This window comes from Ranitomeya variabilis, chromosome 5, assembly GCF_051348905.1.
Source record: "Ranitomeya variabilis isolate aRanVar5 chromosome 5, aRanVar5.hap1, whole genome shotgun sequence".
Lineage (NCBI taxonomy): Eukaryota > Metazoa > Chordata > Amphibia > Anura > Dendrobatidae > Ranitomeya > Ranitomeya variabilis.
In genome coordinates this window covers 592,551,370-592,578,273 of record NC_135236.1, presented here as the reverse complement: position 1 = coordinate 592,578,273, position 26,904 = coordinate 592,551,370, and the positions used below count along the sequence as shown (strand labels likewise).

General features: G+C 33.7%; 15 non-coding genes across 15 annotated transcripts; all 15 read left to right on the top strand.

Annotated features, from left to right (window-relative positions):
* Positions 1 to 551: 551 nt before the first annotated feature.
* Positions 552 to 633, top strand: TRNAL-AAG (transfer RNA leucine (anticodon AAG)). The gene has a single exon. It is a non-coding gene; the product is annotated as a tRNA-Leu (tRNA).
* A 3,051-nt stretch (positions 634 to 3,684) lies between these two features.
* On the top strand, positions 3,685 to 3,766 carry TRNAL-AAG (transfer RNA leucine (anticodon AAG)). The gene has a single exon. It is a non-coding gene; the product is annotated as a tRNA-Leu (tRNA).
* Positions 3,767 to 5,021: 1,255 nt separating this feature from the next.
* On the top strand, positions 5,022 to 5,103 carry TRNAL-AAG (transfer RNA leucine (anticodon AAG)). Its single transcript has one exon. It is a non-coding gene; the product is annotated as a tRNA-Leu (tRNA).
* Positions 5,104 to 5,905: 802 nt separating this feature from the next.
* Positions 5,906 to 5,987, top strand: TRNAL-AAG (transfer RNA leucine (anticodon AAG)). Its single transcript has one exon. It is a non-coding gene; the product is annotated as a tRNA-Leu (tRNA).
* Positions 5,988 to 7,176: 1,189 nt separating this feature from the next.
* TRNAL-UAG (transfer RNA leucine (anticodon UAG)) lies at positions 7,177 to 7,258 on the top strand. The gene has a single exon. It is a non-coding gene; the product is annotated as a tRNA-Leu (tRNA).
* Positions 7,259 to 9,283: 2,025 nt separating this feature from the next.
* On the top strand, positions 9,284 to 9,365 carry TRNAP-AGG (transfer RNA proline (anticodon AGG)). Its single transcript has one exon. It is a non-coding gene; the product is annotated as a tRNA-Pro (tRNA).
* Positions 9,366 to 11,271: 1,906 nt separating this feature from the next.
* Positions 11,272 to 11,353, top strand: TRNAL-AAG (transfer RNA leucine (anticodon AAG)). The gene has a single exon. It is a non-coding gene; the product is annotated as a tRNA-Leu (tRNA).
* A 1,532-nt stretch (positions 11,354 to 12,885) lies between these two features.
* TRNAL-AAG (transfer RNA leucine (anticodon AAG)) lies at positions 12,886 to 12,967 on the top strand. Its single transcript has one exon. It is a non-coding gene; the product is annotated as a tRNA-Leu (tRNA).
* A 1,268-nt stretch (positions 12,968 to 14,235) lies between these two features.
* On the top strand, positions 14,236 to 14,317 carry TRNAL-AAG (transfer RNA leucine (anticodon AAG)). The gene has a single exon. It is a non-coding gene; the product is annotated as a tRNA-Leu (tRNA).
* A 942-nt stretch (positions 14,318 to 15,259) lies between these two features.
* TRNAL-UAG (transfer RNA leucine (anticodon UAG)) lies at positions 15,260 to 15,341 on the top strand. Its single transcript has one exon. It is a non-coding gene; the product is annotated as a tRNA-Leu (tRNA).
* Positions 15,342 to 17,366: 2,025 nt separating this feature from the next.
* TRNAP-AGG (transfer RNA proline (anticodon AGG)) lies at positions 17,367 to 17,448 on the top strand. Its single transcript has one exon. It is a non-coding gene; the product is annotated as a tRNA-Pro (tRNA).
* A 1,906-nt stretch (positions 17,449 to 19,354) lies between these two features.
* On the top strand, positions 19,355 to 19,436 carry TRNAL-AAG (transfer RNA leucine (anticodon AAG)). The gene has a single exon. It is a non-coding gene; the product is annotated as a tRNA-Leu (tRNA).
* Positions 19,437 to 20,968: 1,532 nt separating this feature from the next.
* Positions 20,969 to 21,050, top strand: TRNAL-AAG (transfer RNA leucine (anticodon AAG)). Its single transcript has one exon. It is a non-coding gene; the product is annotated as a tRNA-Leu (tRNA).
* A 1,532-nt stretch (positions 21,051 to 22,582) lies between these two features.
* Positions 22,583 to 22,664, top strand: TRNAL-AAG (transfer RNA leucine (anticodon AAG)). Its single transcript has one exon. It is a non-coding gene; the product is annotated as a tRNA-Leu (tRNA).
* Positions 22,665 to 24,196: 1,532 nt separating this feature from the next.
* TRNAL-AAG (transfer RNA leucine (anticodon AAG)) lies at positions 24,197 to 24,278 on the top strand. The gene has a single exon. It is a non-coding gene; the product is annotated as a tRNA-Leu (tRNA).
* Positions 24,279 to 26,904: the final 2,626 nt, after the last annotated feature.

The window sequence follows — 26,904 nt, the reverse complement described above, 5'->3', positions numbered from 1 at the left end:
TTGAAATGTTTTTGTACTTATTCTTATGATTTTGCTAGCATGCAAATTAGCATGTGATATAATCTTCTTTTGTATTTGTATTATTTAGCAGTTTTCAGTTAAGATAAAGACCGTTGATAGAATCTTTGTTTTTGCCTAATGTTTAGAGACATGCCCATTTTCCAAAATGTACTAATTTTAAATGTTGTCAAATGTACTTCACTTTCTCTAAGGAAGCTTAATTAACTATACTGTTTAAGGTAGCATGGCCGAGTGGTCTAAGGTGCTGGATTTAGGCTCCAGTCTCTTTGGAGGCGTGGGTTCAAATCCCACTGCTGCCAACATATTGAGGTTTTGAAAACCTTTTCAGCTTATATTTATGATTTTGCTAATAGAAAAATTAGCATATTTTTGTATGAGTGTGTGCTTTGCTTTTTTGGAAAAGACAAAAGATAGAATCATTGCTTTTTCCTTTTTGTTTAGAGACCTATCCATTTTCCACAATGCACAAGTTTAAAATGTAGTCAGATACACTAAACTTACTCTAAGGAAGCTCTTTTAATGATGCATTAGGTAGCATGGCCGAGCGGTCTAAGGCGCTGGATTAAGGCTCCAGTCTCTTCGGAGGCGTGGGTTCAAATCCCACTGCTGCCAGTATTATGAGGTTTTGAGAACCCTTTGATCTAATTCTGAGGATTTTGTATTTCCATGAGTGTGTGCATTTCTGTTTTGGAAAAGACAGTTGAAAGAATCATTGATTGTTCCTATTGTTTAGAGACTTACCTAAATTTTAACAGACTTGTGGGTTCAAATGCCACTAGTATGAGTTCTTTTAAACCTTTTTATCTTATTCTTATAATAATGCTAACATGCAAAATTAGCATATGCTTTAAACCCACTGCTGCCAGTATTATGAGATCTTGAAATGTTTTTGTACTTATTCTTATGATTTTGCTAACATGCAAATTAGCATGTGATATAATCTTCTTTTGTATTTGTATGATTTTGCAGTTTTCAGTTCAGATAAAGACCGTTGATAGAATCTTTGTTTTTGCCTAATGTTTAGAGACATGCCCATTTTTCAAAATGTACTAATTTTAAATGTTGTCAAATGTACTTCACTTTCTCTAAGGAAGCTTAATTATCCATGCTGTTTAAGGTAGCATGGCTGAGTGGTCTAAGGCGCTGGATTTAGGCTCCAGTCTCTTTGGAGGCGTGGGTTCAAATCCCACTGCTGCCAACATATTGAGGTTTTGAAAACCTTTTCAGCTTATATTTATGATTTTGCTAACAGAAAAATTAGCATATTTTTGTATGAGTGCGTGCTTTGCTTTTTTGGAAAAGACAAAAGATAGAATCATTGCTTTTTCCTTTTTGTTTAGAGACTATCCATTTTCCACAATGCACAAGTTCAAAATGTAGTCAGATACACTAAACTTACTCTAAGGAAGCTCTTTTAATGATGCATTAGGTAGCATGGCCGAGCGGTCTAAGGTGCTGGATTAAGGCTCCAGTCTCTTCGGAGGCGTGGGTTCAAATCCCACTGCTGCCAGTATTATGAGGTTTTGAGAACCCTTTGATCTAATTCTGAGGATTTTGTATTTCCATGAGTGTGTGCATTTCTGTTTTGGAAAAGACAGTTTTAGACTTTAGTTTAGAGACTTACCTAAATTTTTTACAGACTTGTGGGTTCAAATGCCACTAGTATGATTTCTTTTAAACCTTTTTATCTTATTCTTATAATTATGCTAACATGCAAAATTAGCATATGCTTTAAACCCACTGCTGCCAGTATTATGAGATCTTGAAATGTTTTTGTACTTATTCTTATGATTTTGCTAACATGCAAATTAGCATGTGATTTAATCTTCTTTTGTATTTGCATGATTTTCCAGTTTTCAGTTCAGATAAAGACTGTTGAAAGAATCCTTGCTTTTTTCTAATGTTTAGAGACATGCCCATTCAAATCCCACTGCTGCCATTATTATGAGGTTTTGAGAACCCTTTGATCTAATTCTTATGATTTTGTATTTTCATGAGTGTGTTAATTTCTGTTTAGGAAAAGACAGTTGAAAGAATCATTGATTTTTCCTATTGTTAAGAGACTTACCCATATTCCAACAGACTTGTGAGTTCAAATCCCACTGCTGCCACTAGTATGAGTTCTTTTAAACCTTTTTATCTCATTCTTATAATTATGCTAACATGCAAAATTAGCATATGCTTTAATCTCACTGCTGCCAGTATTATGAGATCTTGAAATGTTTTTGTACTTATTCTTATGATTTTGCTAGCATGCAAATTAGCATGTGATATAATCTTCTTTTGTATTTGTATGATTTAGCAGTTTTCAGTTAAGATAAAGACCGTTGATAGAATCTTTGTTTTTGCCTAATGTTTAGAGACATGCCCATTTTCCAAAATGTACTAATTTTAAATGTTGTCAAATGTACTTCACTTTCTCTAAGGGAGCTTAATTAACCATGCTGTTTAAGGTAGCATGGCCGAGTGGTCTAAGGTGCTGGATTTAGGCTCCAGTCTCTTTGGAGGCGTGGGTTCAAATCCCACTGCTGCCAACATATTGAGGTTTTGAAAACCTTTTCAGCTTATATTTATGATTTTGCTAATAGAAAAATTAGCATATTTTTGTATGAGTGCGTGCTTTGCTTTTTTGGAAAAGACAAAAGATAGAATCATTGCTTTTTCCTTTTTGTTTAGAGACCTATCCATTTTCCACAATGCACAAGTTTAAAATGTAGTCAGATACACTAAACTTACTCTAAGGAAGCTCTTTTAATGATGCATTAGGTAGCATGGCCAAGCGGTCTAAGGCACTGGATTAAGGCTCCAGTCTCTTCGGAGGCGTGGGTTCAAATCCCACTGCTGCCAGTATTATGAGGTTTTGAGAACCCTTTGATCTAATTCTAAGTATTTTGTATTTCCATGAGTGAGTGCATTTCTGTTTTGGAAAAGACAGTTGAAAGAATCATTGATTGTTCCTATTGTTTAGAGACTTACCTAAATTTTAACAGACTTGTGGGTTCAAATGCCACTAGTATGAGTTCTTTTAAACCTTTTTATCTTATTCTTATAATTATGCTAACATGCAAAATTAGCATATGCTTTAAACCCACTGCTGCCAGTATTATGAGATCTTGAAATGTTTTTGTACTTATTCTTATGATTTTGCTAGCATGCAAATTAGCATGTGATATAATCTTCTTTTGTATTTGTATGATTTAGCAGTTTTCAGTTAAGATAAAGACCGTTGATAGAATCTTTGTTTTTGCCTAATGTTTAGAGACATGCCCATTTTCCAAAATGTACTAATTTTAAATGTTGTCAAATGTACTTCACTTTGTCTAAGGAAGCTTAATTATCCATCCTGTTTAAGGTAGCATGGCTGAGTGGTCTAAGGTGCTGGATTTAGGCTCCAGTCTCTTTGGAGGCGTGGGTTCAAATCCCACTGCTGCCAACATATTGAGGTTTTGAAAACCTTTTCAGCTTATATTTATGATTTTGCTAACAGAAAAATTTGCATATTTTTGTATGAGTGCGTGCTTTGCTTTTTTGGAAAAGACAAAAGATAGAATCATTGCTTTTTCCTTTTTGTTTAGAGACTATCCATTTTCCACAATGCACAAGTTTAAAATGTAGTCAGATACACTAAACTTACTCTAAGGAAGCTCTTTTAATGATGCATTAGGTAGCATGGCCGAGCGGTCTAAGGCGCTGGATTAAGGCTCCAGTCTCTTCGGAGGCGTGGGTTCAAATCCCACTGCTGCCAGTATTATGAGGTTTTGAGAACCCTTTGATCTAATTCTGAGGATTTTGTATTTCCATGAGTGTGTGCATTTCTGTTTTGGAAAAGACAGTTTTAGACTTTAGTTTAGAGACTTACCTAAATTTTTTACAGACTTGTGGGTTCAAATGCCACTAGTATGATTTCTTTTAAACCTTTTTATCTTATTCTTATAATTATGCTAACATGCAAAATTAGCATATGCTTTAAACCCACTGCTGCCAGTATTATGAGATCTTGAAATGTTTTTGTACTTATTCTTATGATTTTGCTAACATGCAAATTAGCATGTGATTTAATCTTCTTTTGTATTTGCATGATTTTCCAGTTTTCAGTTCAGATAAAGACTGTTGAAAGAATCCTTGCTTTTTTCTAATGTTTAGAGACATGCCCATTCAAATCCCACTGCTGCCATTATTATGAGGTTTTGAGAACCCTTTGATCTAATTCTTATGATTTTGTATTTTCATGAGTGTGTTAATTTCTGTTTAGGAAAAGACAGTTGAAAGAATCATTGATTTTTCCTATTGTTAAGAGACTTACCCATATTCCAACAGACTTGTGAGTTCAAATCCCACTGCTGCCACTAGTATGAGTTCTTTTAAACCTTTTTATCTCATTCTTATAATTATGCTAACATGCAAAATTAGCATATGCTTTAATCTCACTGCTGCCAGTATTATGAGATCTTGAAATGTTTTTGTACTTATTCTTATGATTTTGCTAGCATGCAAATTAGCATGTGATATAATCTTCTTTTGTATTTGTATGATTTAGCAGTTTTCAGTTAAGATAAAGACCGTTGATAGAATCTTTGTTTTTGCCTAATGTTTAGAGACATGCCCATTTTCCAAAATGTACTAATTTTAAATGTTGTCAAATGTACTTCACTTTCTCTAAGGGAGCTTAATTAACCATGCTGTTTAAGGTAGCATGGCCGAGTGGTCTAAGGTGCTGGATTTAGGCTCCAGTCTCTTTGGAGGCGTGGGTTCAAATCCCACTGCTGCTAACATATTGAGGTTTTGAAAACCTTTTCAGCTTATATTTATGATTTTGCTAATAGAAAAATTAGCATATTTTTGTATGAGTGCGTGCTTTGCTTTTTTGGAAAAGACAAAAGATAGAATCATTGCTTTTTCCTTTTTGTTTAGAGACCTATCCATTTTCCACAATGCACAAGTTTAAAATGTAGTCAGATACACTAAACTTACTCTAAGGAAGCTCTTTTAATGATGCATTAGGTAGCATGGCCGAGCGGTCTAAGGCGCTGGATTAAGGCTCCAGTCTCTTCGGAGGCGTGGGTTCAAATCCCACTGCTGCCAGTATTATGAGGTTTTGAGAACCCTTTGATCTAATTCTGAGGATTTTGTATTTCCATGAGTGTGTGCATTTCTGTTTTGGAAAAGACAGTTTTAGACTTTAGTTTAGAGACTTACCTAAATTTTTTACAGACTTGTGGGTTCAAATGCCACTAGTATGATTTCTTTTAAACCTTTTTATCTTATTCTTATAATTATGCTAACATGCAAAATTAGCATATGCTTTAAACCCACTGCTGCCAGTATTATGAGATCTTGAAATGTTTTTGTACTTATTCTTATGATTTTGCTAGCATGCAAATTAGCATGTGATATAATCTTCTTTTGTATTTGTATGATTTAGCAGTTTTCAGTTAAGATAAAGACCGTTGATAGAATCTTTGTTTTTGCCTAATGTTTAGAGACATGCCCATTTTCCAAAATGTACTAATTTTAAATGTTGTCAAATGTACTTCACTTTCTCTAAGGAAGCTTAATTATCCATGCTGTTTAAGGTAGCATGGCTGAGTGGTCTAAGGCGCTGCATTTAGGCTCCAGTCTCTTAGGAGGCGTGGGTTCAAATCCCACTGCTGCCAACATATTGAGGTTTTGAAAACCTTTTCAGCTTATATTTATGATTTTGCTAACAGAAAAATTAGCATATTTTTGTATGAGTGCGTGCTTTGCTTTTTTGGAAAAGACAAAAGATAGAATCATTGCTTTTTCCTTTTTGTTTAGAGACTATCCATTTTCCACAATGCACAAGTTTAAAATGTAGTCAGATACACTAAACTTACTCTAAGGAAGCTCTTTTAATGATGCATTAGGTAGCATGGCCGAGCGGTCTAAGGCGCTGGATTAAGGCTCCAGTCTCTTCGGAGGCGTGGGTTCAAATCCCACTGCTACCAGTATTATGAGGTATTGAGAACCCTTTGATCTAATTCTGAGGATTTTGTATTTCCATGAGTGTGTGCATTTCTGTTTTGGAAAAGACAGTTTTAGACTTTAGTTTAGAGACTTACCTAAATTTTTTACAGACTTGTGGGTTCAAATGCCACTAGTATGAGTTCTTTTAAACCTTTTTATCTTATTCTTATAATTATGCTAACATGCAAAATTAGCATATGCTTTAAACCCACTGCTGCCAGTATTATGAGATCTTGAAATGTTTTTGTACTTATTCTTATGATTTTGCTAACATGCAAATTAGCATGTGATTTAATCTTCTTTTGTATTTGCATGATTTTCCAGTTTTCAGTTCAGATAAAGACTGTTGAAAGAATCCTTGCTTTTTTCTAATGTTTAGAGACATGCCCATTCAAATCCCACTGCTGCCATTATTATGAGGTTTTGAGAACCCTTTGATCAAATTCTTATGATTTTGTATTTTCATGAGTGTGTTAATTTCTGTTTAGGAAGAGACAGTTGAAAGAATCTTTGATTTTTCCTATTGCTAAGAGACTTACCCATATTCCAACAGACTTGTGAGTTCAAATCCCACTGCTGCCACTAGTATGAGTTCTTTTAAACCTTTTTATCTCATTCTAATAATTATGCTAACATGCAAAATTAGCATATGCTTTAATCTCACTGCTGCCAGTATAATGAGATCTTGAAATGTTTTTGTACTTATTCTTATGATTTTGCTAGCATGCAAATTAGCATGTGATATAATCTTCTTTTGTATTTGTATGATTTAGCAGTTTTCAGTTAAGATAAAGACCGTTGATAGAATCTTTGTTTTTGCCTAATGTTTAGAGACATGCCCATTTTCCAAAGTGTACTAATTTTAAATGTTGTCAAATGTACTTCACTTTCTCTAAGGAAGATATTAATCTTCCTTAGAGAAAGTGAAGTACATTTGACAACATTTAAAATTAGTACACTTTGGAAAATGGGCATGTCTCTAAACATTAGGCAAAAACAAAGATTCTATCAACGGTCTTTATCTTAACTGAAAACTGCTAAATCATACAAATACAAAAGAAGATTATATCACATGCTAATTTGCATGCTAGCAAAATCATAAGAATAAGTACAAAAACATTTCAAGATCTCATTATACTGGCAGCAGTGAGATTAAAGCATACTGTTTAAGGTAGCATGGCCGAGTGGTCTAAGGCGCTGGATTTAGGCTCCAGTCTCTTTGGAGGCGTGGGTTCAAATCCCACTGCTGCCAACATCTTGAGGTTTTGAAAACCTTTTCAGCTTATATTTATGATTTTGCTAATAGAAAAATTAGCATATTTTTGTATGAGTGCGTGCTTTGCTTTTTTGGAAAAGACAAAAGATAGAATCATTGCTTTTTCCTTTTTGTTTAGAGACCTATCCATTTTCCACAATGCACAAGTTTAAAATGTAGTCAGATACACTAAACTTACTCTAAGGAAGCTCTTTTAATGATGCATTAGGTAGCATGGCCGAGCAGTCAAAGGCGCTGGATTAAGGCTCCAGTCTCTTCGGAGGCGTTGGTTCAAATCCCACTGCTGCCAGTATTATGAGGTTCTGAGAACCCTTTGATCTAATTCTGAGTATTTTGTATTTCCATGAGTGTGTGCATTTCTGTTTTGGAAAAGACAGTTGAAAGAATCATTGATTGTTCCTATTGTTTAGAGACTTACCTAAATTTTAACAGACTTGTGGGTTCAAATGCCACTAGTATGAGTTCTTTTAAACCTTTTTATCTTATTCTTATAATTATGCTAACATGCAAAATTAGCATATGCTTTAAACCCACTGCTGCCAGTATTATGAGATCTTGAAATGTTTTTGTACTTATTCTTATGATTTTGCTAACATGCAAATTAGCATGTGATTTAATCTTCTTTTGTATTTGCATGATTTTCCAGTTTTCAGTTCAGATAAAGACTGTTGAAAGAATCCTTGCTTTTTTCTAATGTTTAGAGACATGCCCATTCAAATCCCACTGCTGCCATTATTATGAGGTTTTGAGAACCCTTTGATCTAATTCTAAGTATTTTGTATTTCCATGAGTGTGTGCATTTCTGTTTTGGAAAAGACAGTTGAAAGAATCATTGATTGTTCCTATTGTTTAGAGACTTACCTAAATTTTAACAGACTTGTGGGTTCAAATGCCACTAGTATGAGTTCTTTTAAACCTTTTTATCTTATTCTTATAATTATGCTAACATGCAAAATTAGCATATGCTTTAAACCCACTGCTGCCAGTATTATGAGATCTTGAAATGTTTTTGTACTTATTCTTATGATTTTGCTAACATGCAAGTTAGCATGTGATTTAATCTTCTTTTGTATTTGCATGATTTTGCAGTTTTCAGTTCAGATAAAGACTGTTGATAGAATCCTTGCTTTTTTCTAATGTTTAGAGACATGCCCATTCAAATCCCACTGCTGCCATTATTATGAGGTTTTGAGAACCCTTTGATCTAATTCTTATGATTTTGTATTTTCATGAGTGTGTTAATTTCTGTTTAGGAAAAGACAGTTGAAAGAATCATTGATTTTTCCTATTGTTAATAGACTTACCCATATTCCAACAGACTTGTGAGTTCAAATCCCACTGCTGCCACTAGTATGAGTTCTTTTAAACCTTTTTATCTCATTCTTATAATTATGCTAACATGCAAAATTAGCATATGCTTTAATCTCACTGCTGCCAGTATTATGAGATCTTGAAATGTTTTTGTACTTATTCTTATGATTTTGCTAGCATGCAAATTAGCATGTGATATAATCTTCTTTTGTATTTGTATGATTTAGCAGTTTTCAGTTAAGATAAAGACCGTTGATAGAATCTTTGTTTTTGCCTAATGTTTAGAGACATGCCCATTTTCCAAAATGTACTAATTTTAAATGTTGTCAAATGTACTTCACTTTCTCTAAGGAAGCTTAATTATCCATGCTGTTTAAGGTAGCATGGCCGAGTGGTCTAAGGCGCTGGATTTAGGCTCCAGTCTCTTTGGAGGCGAGGGTTCAAATCCCACTGCTGCCAACATATTGAGGTTTTGAAAACCTTTTCAGCTTTAATTTATGATTTTGCTAATAGAAAAATTAGCATATTTTTGTATGAGTGCGTGCTTTGCTTTTTTGGAAAAGACAAAAGATAGAATCATTGCTTTTTCCTTTTTGTTTAGAGACCTATCCATTTTCCACAATGCACAAGTTTAAAATGTAGTCAGATACACTAAACTTACTCTAAGGAAGCTCTTTTAATGATGCATTAGGTAGCATGGCCGAGCGGTCTAAGGCGCTGGATTAGGGCTCCAGTCTCTTCGGAGGCGTGGGTCCAAATCCCACTGCTGCCAGTATTATGAGGTTTTGAGAACCCTTTGATCTAATTCTGAGTATTTTGTATTTCCATGAGTGTGCGCATTTCTGTTTTGGAAAAGACAGTTGAAAGAATCATTGATTGTTCCTATTGTTTAGAGACTTACCTAAATTTTAACAGACTTGTGGGTTCAAATGCCACTAGTATGAGTTCTTTTAAACCTTTTTATCTCATTCTTATAATTATGCTAACATGCAAAATTAGCATATGCTTTAAACCCACTGCTGCCAGTATTATGAGATCTTAAAATGTTTTTGTACTTATTCTTATGATTTTGCTAGCATGCAAATTAGCATGTGATTTAATCTTCTTTTGTATTTGCATGATTTTGCAGTTTTCAGTTCAGATAAAGACTGTTGATAGAATCCTTTCTTTTTTCTAATGTTTAAAGACATGCCCATTCAAATCCCACTGCTGCCATTATTATGAGCTTTTGAGAACCCTTTGATCTAATTCTTATGATTTTGTATTTTCATGAGTGTGTTAATTTCTGTTTAGGAAAAGACAGTTGAAAGAATCATTGATTTTTCCTATTGTTAAGAGACTTACCCATATTCCAACAGACTTGTGAGTTCAAATCCCAGTGCTGCCACTAGTATGAGTTCTTTTAAACCTTTTTATCCCATTCTTATAATTATGCTAACATGCAAAATTAGCATATGCTTTAATCTCACTGCTGCCAGTATTATAAGATCTTGAAATGTTTTTGTACTTATTCTTATGATTTTGCTAGCATGCAAATTAGCATGTGATATAATCTTCTTTTGTATTTGTATGATTTAGCAGTTTCAGTTAAGATAAAAACCGTTGATAGAATCTTTGTTTTTGCCTAATGTTTAGAGACATGCCCATTTTCCATATTTTGTATTTCCATGAGTGTGTGCATTTCTGTTTTGGAAAAGACAGTTTTAGACTTTAGTTTAGAGACTTACCTAAATTTTAACAGACTTGTGGGTTCAAATGCCACTAGTATGAGTTCTTTTAAACCTTTTTATCTTATTCTTATAATTATGCTAACATGCAAAATTAGCATATGCTTTAAACCCACTGCTGCCAGTATTATGAGATCTTGAAATGTTTTTGTACTTATTCTTATGATTTTGCTAGCATGCAAATTAGCATGTGATTTAATCTTCTTTTGTATTTGCATGATTTTGCAGTTTTCAGTTCAGATAAAGACTGTTGAAAGAATCCTTGCTTTTTTCTAATGTTTAGAGACATGCCCATTCAAATCCCACTGCTGCCATTATTATGAGGTTTTGAGAACCCTTTGATCTAATTCTTATGATTTTGTATTTTCATGAGTGTGTTAATTTCTGTTTAGAAAGAGACAGTTGAAAGAATCATTGATTTTTCCTATTGTTAAGAGACATGCAAATTAGCATGTGATATAATCTTCTTTTGTATTTGTATGATTTAGCAGTTTTCAGTTAAGATAAAGACCGTTGATAGAATCTTTGTTTTTGCCTAATGTTTAGAGACATGCCCATTTTCCAAAATGTACTAATTTTAAATGTTGTCAAATGTACTTCACTTTCTCTAAGGAAGCTTAATTAATCATGCTGTTTAAGGTAGCATGACCGAGTGGTCTAAGGCGCTGGATTTAGGCTCCAGTCTCTTTGGAGGCGTGGGTTCAAATCCCACTGCTGCCAACATCTTGAGGTTTTGAAAACCTTTTCAGCTTATATTTATGATTTTGCTAATAGAAAAATTAGCATATTTTTGTATGAGTGCGTGCTTTGCTTTTTTGGAAAAGACAAAAGATAGAATCATTGCTTTTTCCTTTTTGTTTAGAGACCTATCCATTTTCCACAATGCACAAGTTTAAAATGTAGTCAGATACACTAAACTTACTCTAAGGAAGCTCTTTTAATGATGCATTAGGTAGCATGGCCGAGCGGTCTAAGGCGCTGGATTAAGGCTCCAGTCTCTTCGGAGGCGTGGGTTCAAATCCCACTGCTGCCAGTATTATGAGGTTTTGAGAACCCTTTGATCTAATTCTTATGATTTTGTATTTTCATGAGTGTGTTAACTTCTGTTTAGGAAAAGACAGTTGAAAGAATCATTGATTTTTCCTATTGTTAAGAGACTTACCCATATTCCAACAGACTTGTGAGTTCAAATCCCACTGCTGCCACTAGTATGAGTTCTTTTAAACCTTTTTATCTCATTCTTATAATTATGCTAACATGCAAAATTAGCATATGCTTTAAACCCACTGCTGCCAGTATTATGAGATCTTGAAATGTTTTTGTACTTATTCTTATGATTTTGCTAGCATGCAAATTAGCATGTGATTTAATCTTCTTTTGTATTTGCATGGTTTTGCAGTTTTCAGTTCAGATAAAGACTGTTGAAAGAATCCTTGCTTTTTTCTAATGTTTAGAGACATGCCCATTCAAATCCCACTGCTGCCATTATTATGAGGTTTTGAGAACCCTTTGATCTAATTCTGAGTATTTTGTATTTCCATGAGTGTGTGCATTTCTGTTTTGGAAAAGACAGTTGAAAGAATCATTGATTGTTCCTATTGTTTAGAGACTTACCTAAATTTTAACAGACTTGTGGGTTCAAATGCCACTAGTATGAGTTCTTTTAAACCTTTTTATCTTATTCTTATAATTATGCTAACATGCAAAATTAGCATATGCTTTAAACCCACTGCTGCCAGTATTATGAGATCTTGAAATGTTTTTGTACTTATTCTTATGATTTTGCTAACATGCAAATTAGCATGTGATTTAATCTTCTTTTGTATTTGCATGATTTTGCAGTTTTCAGTTCAGATAAAGACTGTTGATAGAATCCTTGCTTTTTTCTAATGTTTAGAGACATGCCCATTCAAATCCCACTGCTGCCATTATTATGAGGTTTTGAGAACCCTTTGATCTAATTCTTATGATTTTGTATTTTCATGAGTGTGTAAATTTCTATTTAGGAAAAGACAGTTGAAAGAATCATTGATTTTTCCTATTGTTAAGAGACATGCAAATTAGCATGTGATATAATCTTCTTTTGTATTTGTATGATTTAGCAGTTTTCAGTTAAGATAAAGACCGTTGATAGAATCTTTGTTTTTGCCTAATGTTTAGAGACATGCCCATTTTCCAAAATGTACTAATTTTAAATGTTGTCAAATGTACTTCACTTTCTCTAAGGAAGCTTAATTAATCATGCTGTTTAAGGTAGCATGGCCGAGTGATCTAAGGTGCTGGATTTAGGCTCCAGTCTCTTTGGAGGCGTGGGTTCAAATCCCACTGCTGCCAACATATTGAGGTTTTGAAAACCTTTTCAGCTTATATTTATGATTTTGCTAACAGAAAAATTAGCATATTTTTGTATGAGTGCGTGCTTTGCTTTTTTGGAAAAGACAAAAGATAGAATCATTGCTTTTTCCTTTTTGTTTAGAGACCTATCCATTTTCCACAATGCACAAGTTTAAAATGTAGTCAGATACACTAAACTTACTCTAAGGAAGCTCTTTTAATGATTCATTAGGTAGCATGGCCGAGCGGTCTAAGGCGCTGGATTAAGGCTCCAGTCTCTTCGGAGGCGTGGGTTCAAATCCCACTGCTGCCAGTATTATGAGGTTTTGAGAACCCTTTGATCTAATTCTTATGATTTTGTATTTTCATGAGTGTGTTAACTTCTGTTTAGGAAAAGACAGTTGAAAGAATCATTGATTTTTCCTATTGTTAAGAGACTTACCCATATTCCAACAGACTTGTGAGTTCAAATCCCACTGCTGCCACTAGTATGAGTTCTTTTAAACCTTTTTATCTCATTCTTATAATTATGCTAACATGCAAAATTAGCATATGCTTTAAACCCACTGCTGCCAGTATTATGAGATCTTGAAATGTTTTTGTACTTATTCTTATGATTTTGCTAGCATGCAAATTAGCATGTGATTTAATCTTCTTTTGTATTTGCATGGTTTTGCAGTTTTCAGTTCAGATAAAGACTGTTGAAAGAATCCTTGCTTTTTTCTAATGTTTAGAGACATGCCCATTCAAATCCCACTGCTGCCATTATTATGAGGTTTTGAGAACCCTTTGATCTAATTCTGAGTATTTTGTATTTCCATGAGTGTGTGCATTTCTGTTTTGGAAAAGACAGTTGAAAGAATCATTGATTGTTCCTATTGTTTAGAGACTTACCTAAATTTTAACAGACTTGTGGGTTCAAATGCCACTAGTATGAGTTCTTTTAAACCTTTTTATCTTATTCTTATAATTATGCTAACATGCAAAATTAGCATATGCTTTAAACCCACTGCTGCCAGTATTATGAGATCTTGAAATGTTTTTGTACTTATTCTTATGATTTTGCTAGCATGCAAATTAGCATGTGATATAATCTTCTTTTGTATTTGTATGATTTAGCAGTTTTCAGTTAAGATAAAGACCATTGATAGAATCTTTGTTTTTGCCTAATGTTTAGAGACATGCCCATTTTCCAAAATGTACTAATTTTAAATGTTGTCAAATGTACTTCACTTTCTCTAAGGAAGCTTAATTATCCATGCTGTTTAAGGTAGCATGGCTGAGTGGTCTAAGGCGCTGGATTTAGGCTCCAGTCTCTTAGGAGGCGTGGGTTCAAATCCCACTGCTGCCAACATATTGAGGTTTTGAAAACCTTTTCAGCTTATATTTATGATTTTGCTAACAGAAAAATTAGCATATTTTTGTATGAGTGCGTGCTTTGCTTTTTTGGAAAAGACAAAAGATAGAATCATTGCTTTTTCCTTTTTGTTTAGAGACTATCCATTTTCCACAATGCACAAGTTTAAAATGTAGTCAGATACACTAAACTTACTCTAAGGAAGCTCTTTTAATGATGCATTAGGTAGCATGGCCGAGCGGTCTAAGGCGCTGGATTAAGGCTCCAGTCTCTTCGGAGGCGTGGGTTCAAATCCCACTGCTACCAGTATTATGAGGTATTGAGAACCCTTTGATCTAATTCTGAGGATTTTGTATTTCCATGAGTGTGTGCATTTCTGTTTTGGAAAAGACAGTTTTAGACTTTAGTTTAGAGACTTACCTAAATTTTTTACAGACTTGTGGGTTCAAATGCCACTAGTATGAGTTCTTTTAAACCTTTTTATCTTATTCTTATAATTATGCTAACATGCAAAATTAGCATATGCTTTAAACCCACTGCTGCCAGTATTATGAGATCTTGAAATGTTTTTGTACTTATTCTTATGATTTTGCTAACATGCAAATTAGCATGTGATTTAATCTTCTTTTGTATTTGCATGATTTTCCAGTTTTCAGTTCAGATAAAGACTGTTGAAAGAATCCTTGCTTTTTTCTAATGTTTAGAGACATGCCCATTCAAATCCCACTGCTGCCATTATTATGAGGTTTTGAGAACCCTTTGATCAAATTCTTATGATTTTGTATTTTCATGAGTGTGTTAATTTCTGTTTAGGAAGAGACAGTTGAAAGAATCTTTGATTTTTCCTATTGCTAAGAGACTTACCCATATTCCAACAGACTTGTGAGTTCAAATCCCACTGCTGCCACTAGTATGAGTTCTTTTAAACCTTTTTATCTCATTCTAATAATTATGCTAACATGCAAAATTAGCATATGCTTTAATCTCACTGCTGCCAGTATAATGAGATCTTGAAATGTTTTTGTACTTATTCTTATGATTTTGCTAGCATGCAAATTAGCATGTGATATAATCTTCTTTTGTATTTGTATGATTTAGCAGTTTTCAGTTAAGATAAAGACCGTTGATAGAATCTTTGTTTTTGCCTAATGTTTAGAGACATGCCCATTTTCCAAAGTGTACTAATTTTAAATGTTGTCAAATGTACTTCACTTTCTCTAAGGAAGATTAATTAACCATACTGTTTAAGGTAGCATGGCCGAGTGGTCTAAGGCGCTGGATTTAGGCTCCAGTCTCTTTGGAGGCGTGGGTTCAAATCCCACTGCTGCCAACATCTTGAGGTTTTGAAAACCTTTTCAGCTTATATTTATGATTTTGCTAATAGAAAAATTAGCATATTTTTGTATGAGTGCGTGCTTTGCTTTTTTGGAAAAGACAAAAGATAGAATCATTGCTTTTTCCTTTTTGTTTAGAGACCTATCCATTTTCCACAATGCACAAGTTTAAAATGTAGTCAGATACACTAAACTTACTCTAAGGAAGCTCTTTTAATGATGCATTAGGTAGCATGGCCGAGCAGTCAAAGGCGCTGGATTAAGGCTCCAGTCTCTTCGGAGGCGTTGGTTCAAATCCCACTGCTGCCAGTATTATGAGGTTCTGAGAACCCTTTGATCTAATTCTGAGTATTTTGTATTTCCATGAGTGTGTGCATTTCTGTTTTGGAAAAGACAGTTGAAAGAATCATTGATTGTTCCTATTGTTTAGAGACTTACCTAAATTTTAACAGACTTGTGGGTTCAAATGCCACTAGTATGAGTTCTTTTAAACCTTTTTATCTTATTCTTATAATTATGCTAACATGCAAAATTAGCATATGCTTTAAACCCACTGCTGCCAGTATTATGAGATCTTGAAATGTTTTTGTACTTATTCTTATGATTTTGCTAACATGCAAATTAGCATGTGATTTAATCTTCTTTTGTATTTGCATGATTTTCCAGTTTTCAGTTCAGATAAAGACTGTTGAAAGAATCCTTGCTTTTTTCTAATGTTTAGAGACATGCCCATTCAAATCCCACTGCTGCCATTATTATGAGGTTTTGAGAACCCTTTGATCTAATTCTAAGTATTTTGTATTTCCATGAGTGTGTGCATTTCTGTTTTGGAAAAGACAGTTGAAAGAATCATTGATTGTTCCTATTGTTTAGAGACTTACCTAAATTTTAACAGACTTGTGGGTTCAAATGCCACTAGTATGAGTTCTTTTAAACCTTTTTATCTTATTCTTATAATTATGCTAACATGCAAAATTAGCATATGCTTTAAACCCACTGCTGCCAGTATTATGAGATCTTGAAATGTTTTTGTACTTATTCTTATGATTTTGCTAACATGCAAGTTAGCATGTGATTTAATCTTCTTTTGTATTTGCATGATTTTGCAGTTTTCAGTTCAGATAAAGACTGTTGATAGAATCCTTGCTTTTTTCTAATGTTTAGAGACATGCCCATTCAAATCCCACTGCTGCCATTATTATGAGGTTTTGAGAACCCTTTGATCTAATTCTTATGATTTTGTATTTTCATGAGTGTGTTAATTTCTGCTTAGGAAAAGACAGTTGAAAGAATCATTGATTTTTCCTATTGTTAATAGACTTACCCATATTCCAACAGACTTGTGAGTTCAAATCCCACTGCTGCCACTAGTATGAGTTCTTTTAAACCTTTTTATCTCATTCTTATAATTATGCTAACATGCAAAATTAGCATATGCTTTAATCTCACTGCTGCCAGTATTATGAGATCTTGAAATGTTTTTGTACTTATTCTTATGATTTTGCTAGCATGCAAATTAGCATGTGATATAATCTTCTTTTGTATTTGTATGATTTAGCAGTTTTCAGTTAAGATAAAGACCGTTGATAGAATCTTTGTTTTTGCCTAATGTTTAGAGACATGCCCATTTTCCAAAATGTACTAATTTTAAATGTTGTCAAATGTACTTCACTTTCTCTAAGGAAGCTTAATTATCCATGCTGTTTAAGGTAGCATGGCCGAGTGGTCTAAGGCGCTGGATTTAGGCTCCAGTCTCTTTGGAGTCGAGGGTTCAAATCCCACTGCTGCCAACATATTGAGGTTTTGAAAACCTTTTCAGCTTTAATTTATGATTTTGCTAATAGAAAAATTAGCATATTTTTGTATGAGTGCGTGCTTTGCTTTTTTGGAAAAGACAAAAGATAGAATCATTGCTTTTTCCTTTTTGTTTAGAGACCTATCCATTTTCCACAATGCACAAGTTTAAAATGTAGTCAGATACACTAAACTTACTCTAAGGAAGCTCTTTTAATGATACATTAGGTAGCATGGCCGAGCGGTCTAAGGCGCTGGATTAGGGCTCCAGTCTCTTCGGAGGCGTGGGTCCAAATCCCACTGCTGCCAGTATTATGAGGTTTTGAGAACCCTTTGATCTAATTCTGAGTATTTTGTATTTCCATGAGTGTGCGCATTTCTGTTTTGGAAAAGACAGTTGAAAGAATCATTGATTGTTCCTATTGTTTAGAGACTTACCTAAATTTTAACAGACTTGTGGGTTCAAATGCCACTAGTATGAGTTCTTTTAAACCTTTTTATCTCATTCTTATAATTATGCTAACATGCAAAATTAGCATATGCTTTAAACCCACTGCTGCCAGTATTATGAGATCTTAAAATGTTTTTGTACTTATTCTTATGATTTTGCTAGCATGCAAATTAGCATGTGATTTAATCTTCTTTTGTATTTGCATGATTTTGCAGTTTTCAGTTCAGATAAAGACTGTTGATAGAATCCTTTCTTTTTTCTAATGTTTAAAGACATGCCCATTCAAATCCCACTGCTGCCATTATTATGAGCTTTTGAGAACCCTTTGATCTAATTCTTATGATTTTGTATTTTCATGAGTGTGTTAATTTCTGTTTAGGAAAAGACAGTTGAAAGAATCATTGATTTTTCCTATTGTTAAGAGACTTACCCATATTCCAACAGACTTGTGAGTTCAAATCCCAGTGCTGCCACTAGTATGAGTTCTTTTAAACCTTTTTATCCCATTCTTATAATTATGCTAACATGCAAAATTAGCATATGCTTTAATCTCACTGCTGCCAGTATTATAAGATCTTGAAATGTTTTTGTACTTATTCTTATGATTTTGCTAGCATGCAAATTAGCATGTGATATAATCTTCTTTTGTATTTGTATGATTTAGCAGTTTCAGTTAAGATAAAAACCGTTGATAGAATCTTTGTTTTTGCCTAATGTTTAGAGACATGCCCATTTTCCATATTTTGTATTTCCATGAGTGTGTGCATTTCTGTTTTGGAAAAGACAGTTTTAGACTTTAGTTTAGAGACTTACCTAAATTTTAACAGACTTGTGGGTTCAAATGCCACTAGTATGAGTTCTTTTAAACCTTTTTATCTTATTCTTATAATTATGCTAACATGCAAAATTAGCATATGCTTTAAACCCACTGCTGCCAGTATTATGAGATCTTGAAATGTTTTTGTACTTATTCTTATGATTTTGCTAGCATGCAAATTAGCATGTGATTTAATCTTCTTTTGTATTTGCATGATTTTGCAGTTTTCAGTTCAGATAAAGACTGTTGAAAGAATCCTTGCTTTTTTCTAATGTTTAGAGACATGCCCATTCAAATCCCACTGCTGCCATTATTATGAGGTTTTGAGAACCCTTTGATCTAATTCTTATGATTTTGTATTTTCATGAGTGTGTTAATTTCTGTTTAGAAAGAGACAGTTGAAAGAATCATTGATTTTTCCTATTGTTAAGAGACATGCAAATTAGCATGTGATATAATCTTCTTTTGTATTTGTATGATTTAGCAGTTTTCAGTTAAGATAAAGACCGTTGATAGAATCTTTGTTTTTGCCTAATGTTTAGAGACATGCCCATTTTCCAAAATGTACTAATTTTAAATGTTGTCAAATGTACTTCACTTTCTCTAAGGAAGCTTAATTAATCATGCTGTTTAAGGTAGCATGACCGAGTGGTCTAAGGCGCTGGATTTAGGCTCCAGTCTCTTTGGAGGCGTGGGTTCAAATCCCACTGCTGCCAACATCTTGAGGTTTTGAAAACCTTTTCAGCTTATATTTATGATTTTGCTAATAGAAAAATTAGCATATTTTTGTATGAGTGCGTGCTTTGCTTTTTTGGAAAAGACAAAAGATAGAATCATTGCTTTTTCCTTTTTGTTTAGAGACCTATCCATTTTCCACAATGCACAAGTTTAAAATGTAGTCAGATACACTAAACTTACTCTAAGGAAGCTCTTTTAATGATGCATTAGGTAGCATGGCCGAGCGGTCTAAGGCGCTGGATTAAGGCTCCAGTCTCTTCGGAGGCGTGGGTTCAAATCCCACTGCTGCCAGTATTATGAGGTTTTGAGAACCCTTTGATCTAATTCTTATGATTTTGTATTTTCATGAGTGTGTTAACTTCTGTTTAGGAAAAGACAGTTGAAAGAATCATTGATTTTTCCTATTGTTAAGAGACTTACCCATATTCCAACAGACTTGTGAGTTCAAATCCCACTGCTGCCACTAGTATGAGTTCTTTTAAACCTTTTTATCTCATTCTTATAATTATGCTAACATGCAAAATTAGCATATGCTTTAAACCCACTGCTGCCAGTATTATGAGATCTTGAAATGTTTTTGTACTTATTCTTATGATTTTGCTAGCATGCAAATTAGCATGTGATTTAATCTTCTTTTGTATTTGCATGGTTTTGCAGTTTTCAGTTCAGATAAAGACTGTTGAAAGAATCCTTGCTTTTTTCTAATGTTTAGAGACATGCCCATTCAAATCCCACTGCTGCCATTATTATGAGGTTTTGAGAACCCTTTGATCTAATTCTGAGTATTTTGTATTTCCATGAGTGTGTGCATTTCTGTTTTGGAAAAGACAGTTGAAAGAATCATTGATTGTTCCTATTGTTTAGAGACTTACCTAAATTTTAACAGACTTGTGGGTTCAAATGCCACTAGTATGAGTTCTTTTAAACCTTTTTATCTTATTCTTATAATTATGCTAACATGCAAAATTAGCATATGCTTTAAACCCACTGCTGCCAGTATTATGAGATCTTGAAATGTTTTTGTACTTATTCTTATGATTTTGCTAACATGCAAATTAGCATGTGATTTAATCTTCTTTTGTATTTGCATGATTTTGCAGTTTTCAGTTCAGATAAAGACTGTTGATAGAATCCTTGCTTTTTTCTAATGTTTAGAGACATGCCCATTCAAATCCCACTGCTGCCATTATTATGAGGTTTTGAGAACCCTTTGATCTAATTCTTATGATTTTGTATTTTCATGAGTGTGTAAATTTCTATTTAGGAAAAGACAGTTGAAAGAATCATTGATTTTTCCTATTGTTAAGAGACATGCAAATTAGCATGTGATATAATCTTCTTTTGTATTTGTATGATTTAGCAGTTTTCAGTTAAGATAAAGACCGTTGATAGAATCTTTGTTTTTGCCTAATGTTTAGAGACATGCCCATTTTCCAAAATGTACTAATTTTAAATGTTGTCAAATGTACTTCACTTTCTCTAAGGAAGCTTAATTAATCATGCTGTTTAAGGTAGCATGGCCGAGTGATCTAAGGTGCTGGATTTAGGCTCCAGTCTCTTTGGAGGCGTGGGTTCAAATCCCACTGCTGCCAACATATTGAGGTTTTGAAAACCTTTTCAGCTTATATTTATGATTTTGCTAACAGAAAAATTAGCATATTTTTGTATGAGTGCGTGCTTTGCTTTTTTGGAAAAGACAAAAGATAGAATCATTGCTTTTTCCTTTTTGTTTAGAGACCTATCCATTTTCCACAATGCACAAGTTTAAAATGTAGTCAGATACACTAAACTTACTCTAAGGAAGCTCTTTTAATGATTCATTAGGTAGCATGGCCGAGCGGTCTAAGGCGCTGGATTAAGGCTCCAGTCTCTTCGGAGGCGTGGGTTCAAATCCCACTGCTGCCAGTATTATGAGGTTTTGAGAACCCTTTGATCTAATTCTTATGATTTTGTATTTTCATGAGTGTGTTAACTTCTGTTTAGGAAAAGACAGTTGAAAGAATCATTGATTTTTCCTATTGTTAAGAGACTTACCCATATTCCAACAGACTTGTGAGTTCAAATCCCACTGCTGCCACTAGTATGAGTTCTTTTAAACCTTTTTATCTCATTCTTATAATTATGCTAACATGCAAAATTAGCATATGCTTTAAACCCACTGCTGCCAGTATTATGAGATCTTGAAATGTTTTTGTACTTATTCTTATGATTTTGCTAGCATGCAAATTAGCATGTGATTTAATCTTCTTTTGTATTTGCATGGTTTTGCAGTTTTCAGTTCAGATAAAGACTGTTGAAAGAATCCTTGCTTTTTTCTAATGTTTAGAGACATGCCCATTCAAATCCCACTGCTGCCATTATTATGAGGTTTTGAGAACCCTTTGATCTAATTCTGAGTATTTTGTATTTCCATGAGTGTGTGCATTTCTGTTTTGGAAAAGACAGTTGAAAGAATCATTGATTGTTCCTATTGTTTAGAGACTTACCTAAATTTTAACAGACTTGTGGGTTCAAATGCCACTAGTATGAGTTCTTTTAAACCTTTTTATCTTATTCTTATAATTATGCTAACATGCAAAATTAGCATATGCTTTAAACCCACTGCTGCCAGTATTATGAGATCTTGAAATGTTTTTGTACTTATTCTTATGATTTTGCTAACATGCAAATTAGCATGTGATTTAATCTTCTTTTGTATTTGCATGATTTTGCAGTTTTCAGTTCAGATAAAGACTGTTGATAGAATCCTTGCTTTTTTCTAATGTTTAGAGACATGCCCATTCAAATCCCACTGCTGCCATTATTATGAGGTTTTGAGAACCCTTTGATCTAATTCTTATGATTTTGTATTTTCATGAGTGTGTAAATTTCTGTTTAGGAAAAGACAGTTGAAAGAATCATTGATTTTTCCTATTGTTAAGAGACATGCAAATTAGCATGTGATATAATCTTCTTTTGTATTTGTATGATTTAGCAGTTTTCAGTTAAGATAAAGACCGTTGATAGAATCTTTGTTTTTGCCTAATGTTTAGAGACATGCCCATTTTCCAAAATGTACTAATTTTAAATGTTGTCAAATGTACTTCACTTTCTCTAAGGAAGCTTAATTAATCATGCTGTTTAAGGTAGCATGGCCGAGTGATCTAAGGTGCTGGATTTAGGCTCCAGTCTCTTTGGAGGCGTGGGTTCAAATCCCACTGCTGCCAACATATTGAGGTTTTGAAAACCTTTTCAGCTTATATTTATGATTTTGCTAACAGAAAAATTAGCATATTTTTGTATGAGTGCGTGCTTTGCTTTTTTGGAAAAGACAAAAGATAGAATCATTGCTTTTTCCTTTTTGTTTAGAGACCTATCCATTTTCCACAATGCACAAGTTTAAAATGTAGTCAGATACACTAAACTTACTCTAAGGAAGCTCTTTTAATGATTCATTAGGTAGCATGGCCGAGCGGTCTAAGGCGCTGGATTAAGGCTCCAGTCTCTTCGGAGGCGTGGGTTCAAATCCCACTGCTGCCAGTATTATGAGGTTTTGAGAACCCTTTGATCTAATTCTTATGATTTTGTATTTTCATGAGTGTGTTAACTTCTGTTTAGGAAAAGACAGTTGAAAGAATCATTGATTTTAACTATTGTTAAGAGACTTACCCATATTCCAACAGACTTGTGAGTTCAAATCCCACTGCTGCCACTAGTATGAGTTCTTTTAAACCTTTTTATCTCATTCTTATAATTATGCTAACATGCAAAATTAGCATATGCTTTAAACCCACTGCTGCCAGTATTATGAGATCTTGAAATGTTTTTGTACTTATTCTTATGATTTTGCTAGCATGCAAATTAGCATGTGATTTAATCTTCTTTTGTATTTGCATGATTTTGCAGTTTTCAGTTCAGATAAAGACTGTTGAAAGAATCCTTGCTTTTTTCTAATGTTTAGAGACATGCCCATTCAAATCCCACTGCTGCCATTATTATGAGGTTTTGAGAACCCTTTGATCTAATTCTGAGTATTTTGTATTTCCATGAGTGTGTGCATTTCTGTTTTGGAAAAGACAGTTGAAAGAATCATTGATTGTTCCTATTGTTTAGAGACTTACCTAAATTTTAACAGACTTGTGGGTTCAAATGCCACTAGTATGAGTTCTTTTAAACCTTTTTATCTTATTCTTATAATTATGCTAACATGCAAAATTAGCATATGCTTTAAACCCACTGCTGCCAGTATTATGAGATCTTGAAATGTTTTTGTACTTATTCTTATGATTTTGCTAGCATGCAAATTAGCATGTGATTTAATCTTCTTTTGTATTTGCATGATTTTGCAGTTTTCAGTTCAGATAAAGACTGTTGAAAGAATCCTTGCTTTTTTCTAATGTTTAGAGACATGCCCATTCAAATCCCACTGCTGCCATTATTATGAGGTTTTGAGAACCCTTTGATCTAATTCTTATGATTTTGTATTTTCATGAGTGTGTTAATTTCTGTTTAGAAAGAGACAGTTGAAAGAATCATTGATTTTTCCTATTGTTAAGAGACATGCAAATTAGCATGTGATATAATCTTCTTTTGTATTTGTATGATTTAGCAGTTTTCAGTTAAGATAAAGACCGTTGATAGAATCTTTGTTTTTGCCTAATGTTTAGAGACATGCCCATTTTCCAAAATGTACTAATTTTAAATGTTGTCAAATGTACTTCACTTTCTCTAAGGAAGCTTAATTAATCATGCTGTTTAAGGTAGCATGACCGAGTAGTCTAAGGCGCTGGATTTAGGCTCCAGTCTCTTTGGAGGCGTGGGTTCAAATCCCACTGCTGCCAACATCTTGAGGTTTTGAAAACCTTTTCAGCTTATATTTATGATTTTGCTAATAGAAAAATTAGCATATTTTTGTATGAGTGCGTGCTTTGCTTTTTTGGAAAAGACAAAAGATAGAATCATTGCTTTTTCCTTTTTGTTTAGAGACCTATCCATTTTCCACAATGCACAAGTTTAAAATGTAGTCAGATACACTAAACTTACTCTAAGGAAGCTCTTTTAATGATGCATTAGGTAGCATGGCCGAGCGGTCTAAGGCGCTGGATTAAGGCTCCAGTCTCTTCGGAGGCGTGGGTTCAAATCCCACTGCTGCCAGTATTATGAGGTTTTGAGAACCCTTTGATCTAATTCTTATGATTTTGTATTTTCATGAGTGTGTTAACTTCTGTTTAGGAAAAGACAGTTGAAAGAATCATTGATTTTTCCTATTGTTAAGAGACTTACCCATATTCCAACAGACTTGTGAGTTCAAATCCCACTGCTGCCACTAGTATGAGTTCTTTTAAACCTTTTTATCTCATTCTTATAATTATGCTAACATGCAAAATTAGCATATGCTTTAAACCCACTGCTGCCAGTATTATGAGATCTTGAAATGTTTTTGTACTTATTCTTATGATTTTGCTAGCATGCAAATTAGCATGTGATTTAATCTTCTTTTGTATTTGCATGATTTTGCAGTTTTCAGTTCAGATAAAGACTGTTGAAAGAATCCTTGCTTTTTTCTAATGTTTAGAGACATGCCCATTCAAATCCCACTGCTGCCATTATTATGAGGTTTTGAGAACCCTTTGATCTAATTCTGAGTATTTTGTATTTCCATGAGTGTGTGCATTTCTGTTTTGGAAAAGACAGTTGAAAGAATCATTGATTGTTCCTATTGTTTAGAGACTTACCTAAATTTTAACAGACTTGTGGGTTCAAATGCCACTAGTATGAGTTCTTTTAAACCTTTTTATCTTATTCTTATAATTATGCTAACATGCAAAATTAGCATATGCTTTAAACCCACTGCTGCCAGTATTATGAGATCTTGAAATGTTTTTGTACTTATTCTTATGATTTTGCTAACATGCAAATTAGCATGTGATTTAATCTTCTTTTGTATTTGCATGATTTTGCAGTTTTCAGTTCAGATAAAGACTGTTGATAGAATCCTTGCTTTTTTCTAATGTTTAGAGACATGCCCATTCAAATCCCACTGCTGCCATTATTATGAGGTTTTGAGAACCCTTTGATCTAATTCTTATGATTTTGTATTTTCATGAGTGTGTTAATTTCTGTTTAGGAAAAGACAGTTGAAAGAATCATTGATTTTTCCTATTGTTAAGAGACATGCAAATTAGCATGTGATATAATCTTCTTTTGTATTTGTATGATTTAGCAGTTTTCAGTTAAGATAAAGACCGTTGATAAAATCTTTGTTTTTGCCTAATGTTTAGAGACATGCCCATTTTCCAAAATGTACTAATTTTAAATGTTGTCAAATGTACTTCACTTTCTCTAAGGAAGCTTAATTAATCATGCTGTTTAAGGTAGCATGGCCAAGTGGTCTAAGGCGCTGGATTTAGGCTACAGTCTCTTTGGAGGCGTGGGTTCAAATCCCACTGCTGCCAACATATTGAGGTTTTGAAAACCTTTTCAGCTTATATTTATGATTTTGCTAACAGAAAAATTAGCATATTTTTGTATGAGTGCGTGCTTTGCTTTTTTGGAAAAGACAAAAGATAGAATCATTGCTTTTTCCTTTTTGTTTAGAGACCTATCCATTTTCCACAATGCACAAGTTTAAAATGTAGTCAGATACACTAAACTTACTCTAAGGAAGCTCTTTTAATGATGCATTAGGTAGCATGGCCGAGCGGTCTAAGGCGCTTGATTAAGGCTCCAGTCTCTTTGGAGGCGTGGGTTCAAATCCCACTGCTGCCAGTATTATGAGGTTTTGAGAACCCTTTGATCTAATTCTTATGATTTTGTATTTTCATGAGTGTGTTAACTTCTGTTTAGGAAAAGACAGTTGAAAGAATCATTGATTTTTCCTATTGTTAAGAGACTTACCCATATTCCAACAGACTTGTGAGTTCAAATGCCACTAGTATGAGTTCTTTTAAACCTTTTTATCTCATTCTTATAATTATGCTAACATGCAAAATTAGCATATGCTTTAAACCCACTGCTGCCAGTATTATGAGATCTTGAAATGTTTTTGTACTTATTCTTATGATTTTGCTAGCATGCAAATTAGCATGTGATTTAATCTTCTTTTGTATTTGCATGATTTTGCAGTTTTCAGTTCAGATAAAGACTGTTGAAAGAATCCTTGCTTTTTTCTAATGTTTAGAGACATGCCCATTCAAATCCCACTGCTGCCATTATTATGAGGTTTTGAGAACCCTTTGATCTAATTCTGAGTATTTTGTATTTCCATGAGTGTGTGCATTTCTGTTTTGGAAAAGACAGTTGAAAGAATCATTGATTGTTCCTATTGTTTAGAGACTTACCTAAATTTTAACAGACTTGTGGGTTCAAATGCCACTAGTATGAGTTCTTTTAAACCTTTTTATCTTATTCTTATAATTATGCTAACATGCAAAATTAGCATATGCTTTAAACCCACTGCTGCCAGTATTATGAGATCTTGAAATGTTTTTGTACTTATTCTTATGATTTTGCTAGCATGCAAATTAGCATGTGATTTAATCTTCTTTTGTATTTGCATGATTTTGCAGTTTTCAGTTCAGATAAAGACTGTTGAAAGAATCCTTGCTTTTTTCTAATGTTTAGAGACATGCCCATTCAAATCCCACTGCTGCCATTATTATGAGGTTTTGAGAACCCTTTGATCTAATTCTTATGATTTTGTATTTTCATGAGTGTGTTAATTTCTGTTTAGAAAGAGACAGTTGAAAGAATCATTGATTTTTCCTATTGTTAAGAGACA